This window comes from Vulpes lagopus, chromosome 5, assembly GCF_018345385.1.
Source record: "Vulpes lagopus strain Blue_001 chromosome 5, ASM1834538v1, whole genome shotgun sequence".
NCBI classification, from domain to species: domain Eukaryota; kingdom Metazoa; phylum Chordata; class Mammalia; order Carnivora; family Canidae; genus Vulpes; species Vulpes lagopus.
This window is the reverse complement of record NC_054828.1, coordinates 29,298,428-29,303,705: the sequence shown is the minus strand read 5'-3', so window position 1 is coordinate 29,303,705 and position 5,278 is coordinate 29,298,428. Positions and strand designations below refer to the sequence as shown.

General features: G+C 44.9%; 1 pseudogene; it reads left to right on the top strand.

Moving 5' to 3' along the window:
- Positions 1-3,791: 3,791 nt before the first annotated feature.
- LOC121492319 lies at positions 3,792-3,950 on the top strand (annotated as a pseudogene).
- Positions 3,951-5,278: the final 1,328 nt, after the last annotated feature.

Here is a 5,278-nt window from a genome sequence, read left to right as displayed (position 1 = left end):
ATGATTCTACCTCAGCAACTCCAAGAAACCATTCCAAACTACTTCGCCGGATGCTCTTTGCCTCTCTCTGAACACCTTTTTTAGGGTGACCAAGCAGCCTGGTTTGCCAGGGGCTGAGGGACTTTCAGAGAGTAGGGACCTTCGGCCCTAAAGCTGGGGATGTCCCCAGCCCACCTGGATGAGTTGGTCGCCCCTTCTTACCTTTCCTCACAGGCCAGTCCCAGGGCTTCACTGGGCCCAGGAATCTGCATTATAAAACTCCCCAGGGTGATTCTTATAAACACCAGTCGCCACCCCAACACGCTGTGTTTTCTCATTGGCTTCTGGCTGAAACACTACTCATCAACTAGGCAGGAAACTACCTGAGGCACAATACACACGCAGTGACAAGACCTTGGAAAGACTCCAAAGAACTTTCTAAAAACCAGGCTGTGGACCTAGATCTGCAGAGCAAGCCAGCAGCAACAGGACCCACTCCTACTCAGCTTCACAGGCTACACCTGTGTGTTGCTCCTCCATGATTCTTCCATTCATCCATTAAGGATTTGTTGAGCACTTGTTGGCCTGGCCTCTGAATTTATACCCTAATGATGGAAAATAAATAATTTTGATTTACATAAGCACAATAATTTTAGATAATAAATAGTAGCAGTAAATACTATATGTAATAGTAAATACTACTATGCCACATTCAAAGTCATCTCTGAGGGCAGCCCGGGTGGCTCAGCGGTTTAGCGCCGCCTTCGGCCCAGAGCATGATCCTGAAGTCCCGGGATCGAGTCCTGCGTCGGGCTCCCTGTAGGGAGCCTGCCTCTCCCTCTGCCTGCGTCTCTGCCTCTCTCTCCCTGTGTCTCTCATGAACAAATAAATAAAAATCTTGGGGGGGAAAAAGTCATCTCTGAGAAAGTGATACTTGACAGAGCCCTGAAAGTGAAGGAGCTAGCGACCCTAAGATTTAGACAAAGGTGTTCCAGGAGAAGGAAGAGCCCCGAGGCAGGAAACAAAGAATAGAAAGACTAGAGTGACTGGAGGATAGCAAGCAGGGTCAGAGTGATAGGAGCTGAGGATGGGGATGTGTGCAGGGGCCAGTTCAGGCACGTGGAGCCTTCTGGACCACTGCAGGCCTTTGCATTTTATTCTGCATGCAATGGAAAGTCATCAATGATTTTGATCAAGGAAATGACAGGATCTGATTCATGTTATTAAAAGCTCACTTGGGGGATGCCTGGATGGCTCAGTGGTTGAGCATCTGCCTTTGGCTCAGGTCATGATCCTGGGGCCCTGGGATCAAGTCTCATATCAGGCTCCCCACAGGGAGCCTGCTTCTCCCTCTGCCTGTGTGTCTGTCTCTGCCTCTCTTTGTGTGTGTCTTTCATGAATAAATAAATAAAATCTATTTAAAAATAATTTTTAGGGGTAGCCTGGGTGGCTCAGCAGTTTAGCACTGTCTTCAGCCCAGAACATGATCCTGGAGACCCGGGATCAAATCCCACGTCGGGTTCCTGCATGGAGCCTGCTTCTCCCTCTGCCTGGGTCTCTGCCTTTCTCTCTCTCTCTCTCTGTAGCTCATGAATAAATAATTAAAATCTTTTTTAAAATCTTTAAATAAAAATCTTTTAAAAAATAAAGTAAAAGCGGGATCCCTGGGTGGCGCAGCGGTTTGGCGCCTGCCTTTGGCCCAGGGCGTGATCCTGGAGACCCGGGATCGAATCCCACGTCGGGCTCCCGGTGCATGGAGCCTGCTTCTCCCTCTGCCTGTGTCTCTCTCTGCCTCTCTCTCTCTTTCTGTGACTATCATAAATAAATAAAAATTTAAAAAATAAATAAATAAATAAATAAATAAATAAATAAATAAAATAAAAGCTCACTAGGGCTTCTGGGTAAAGAAGGGACCGGAGAGGGACAAAAAGTGGAAGTGGGGAGTCAGTTAAGAGGCTACTGCAATAGTCCAAGCAGGAGATGACAGGAAGTGCAGATGGAGAGAAATATTGGAGGGACACATAGGAATTGCTGGTGGATTAGATATGGGGGAACAAAAGAGTACAATGAAGGCTGCCTCCTAATTGTTTCACTTAGAACCCAGGTGAATGGATAAAAGAGACATTTTGTGGGTTGGGAAAGACTAAGGGATGAGCAGGTTTGGAAGGGGAAAGCTCACATGCTGTGCTTTGAATGAGTCATCCAAGCTGAGATGGTGGGTATGCTGATAGCGAGGGCTGGGCTTTGTACAAAGGCATAGGGAAGCATCTATTAACTATCCCCAGGCCAGCTTCATACTGTGAAAGATTACAGTAATTTTTAGTTTAGCTAGAAATGGATGTTGCCTTTTCTTTCTGAAAGGAATTCTCATTAAGAAATTTGAAATATGGGGCAGCCCGGGTGGCTCAGCGGTTTAGCACCGCCTTCAGTCCAGGGCATGATTCTGGAGACCTGGGATCGAGTCCCATGTCAGGCTCCCTGCATGGAGCCTGCTTCTCCCTCTGCCTGTGTCTCTGCCTCTCTCTCTCTGTGTCTCTCATGAATAAATAAATAAAATCTTAAAAAAAAAAAAAAAAAGGAAATTTGAAATAAGGTCATCAGTGTAAAATGATGTTTTGCACAATAACAATCAAATCAGTAAAACAAGTGACAGAAACCCAAGTCTGACTGGCTAATGCAAAAGAGCACTTTTGGGGGCACCCGTTGGCTCGGCTGGTTAAGTGTGAGACTCTTGGTTTCCACAGGTCATGGTCTCAGGGTCATGGGATGGAGCCCCACATTCAGCATCTCTGCACTCAGCATGAAATCGGCTTAGGATTCTTCCCTCCCTCCCTCTCCTGCTTGCTGCCCCTCCTCCTGCTCACTCCTGCTCATGATCTCTCTTTCTCTCAAATAAACAAATAAGACTCTAAAAAAAAAAAAAAAAAAAAAAAAAACCTCTTTAAAGTGGGGGCACTTTTTTGGTGCACACAATCAAACCACAAAAGGAGAACTGGTGAAGCTAATTTTAAGAATCAGAGACACAAACACTTCCAGACCTCTTTATCTCTTCTTGCAGTCTCCTTAAACATAGCCTTCATTCTCCTAGGCCAAGTAGCTCAGCTAGGAGGAGGCCCATTAGAAAGATACCTTCTGGGGACAGCAGGAAGCTCTAGATTTATAATTTTTACATTTCTAAACAGAAAAAGAGAGAGATGCCTGGGTGGCTCAGTCGGTTGAGCAACTGCCTTTAGCTTGGATTATGATCCCAGGGTCCTGGGATGGAGCCCTGTGTTGGGTTCCTTGCTCAGTGGGGAGTCTGCTTCTCCCTCTCCGTCTGCCTCTCCCCCTAGGTTGTGCTCTCTCACTCTCTCTCACAGGCTCTTAAATAAAATCTTTTTAAAAATAAACTAACAGAAAAGGACTCTTCCTAGATAACTCAAGTAGAAACTCTGATTGGGTCACTCAGAGTCATGTGTCCATCTCTGAACCAACCAGCATGCAGTTGGGGTGATGTAGTATGACTGGTCTGGGCTGGTCATGTGCTCACCCTGTGCAGCAGGGCACAATATGTTCTAACTAGAAGAAAGAGGAAATAGACGCTGGGAAAGAATAGAATCTACTGCACAGCGCCACTTTTCTGAAAACAGAACTAAGAATCTTAAGCTAAAAGAGATCTTGGAAGACTCAGCCCCCTGCCAATCACCACAAGATTCTCTTCTGACAACATCCAAGCTCCTATTCCATCACTTGTGCAGCTGGGACACTTACTGCTTCACCAGTCAACCCACTCCATTTCTCAACAGGGCTGATCCTTTTAAAAATAAATTTGCAGCTTAGCACAGTGGCAGTATCGTAGCCAATGAGGTTTATCCGGGGCGCGATTATTGCTAATTGAAAAATAAATTTGCCTCTTTGTCATCATTGGGCTGTAGTTCTAAGTTCATGTACTTTCCTCTAGGTCAACAGTGAATACATCCACATCAAAGGAAACAGTCAATAAAACCAAAAGACAACCAACAGAATGGGAAAAGTATCTGCAAATGACATATCAGATAAAGGGCTAGTATCCAAAATCTATAAAGAACTTTCAAACTCAACACCCAGAGAAGAAATTCCAATCAAGAAATGGGCAGAAGACATAAACAGACATTTCTCCAAAGAAGACATACAAATGGCCAACAGACATATGGAAAAATGCTCAACATCACTCGGCATCAGGAAAACACAAATCAAAACCCCAATGAGATAACACCTCACACCAGTTAGAATGGCTAAAATTAACAAGACAGGAAACAACAGATGTTGGTGAGGATTTGGAGAAGGGGGATCCCTCTCTGTTGGTGGGAATGCAGCTGGTGCAGCCACTCTGGAAAACAGTATGGAGGTTCCTCAAAAAGTTGAAAATATAGCTACCCTGTGACCCAGCAATTGCACTACTGGGTACTTACCCCAAAGATACAAATGTAGTGACCTGAAGGGGCACCTGCACCCCAAAGTTCATAGCAGCAATGTCCACAATAGCCAAATTATGGAAAGAGCCCAGGTTTTCACTGACAGATGAATGGATAAAGGAGATGTGGTATACGTACATATATATACAATGGAATACTACTGAGCCATCAAAAAATGAAATCTTGCCATTTGCAATGATGTGGATGGAACTAGAGGTTATTATGCTAAGTAAAATAAGTCACTCAGAGAGAGACAATTATCATATGATCCCATGTGGAATTTAAGAAACCAAGCAGGATCATAGGGGAAGAGAAGAAAACATAAAAAGACAAAATCAGAGAGGAAGACAAATCATAAGAGACTCTTAATCATAGGAAACAAATTGAGGGTCGCTGGAGGGTTGGGGAATGGAGCGATAGGATAATTGGGTGATGGACACTGAGGAGGACATGTGATGTAATGAGCACTGGGTTATAAGACTGATGAGTCACTGACCTCTACCTCTGAAACCAGTAATACATGATATGTTAATTAATTGAACTTAAATAAAGTTTAAAAAATATACAAGGTGAAAAAATAGTAAGTCTAGTCCTTTCACAGATATTCGAAAGCAGCATGCACATCCCTCTACAGCCCACTCTTCCCCACAATCCGGATTCCTTGGTGTTTCAATTGTAGTCTTCACAGGTGGCTCATAGTTACGGGAGTAGGAGGAGCATCTGGTCCTCCAGATCATTAAGGTCAGGGGTTGTTGAATCAAGGACTTGAGGGGGAAAGGCAGGAGACCAACAGAGGGAGGAACTCTCCTCAGCCCACTGGGTTCCCTGCAGCATGGATGCCACCCCAGCTGCCTGCCTGGGCTCCC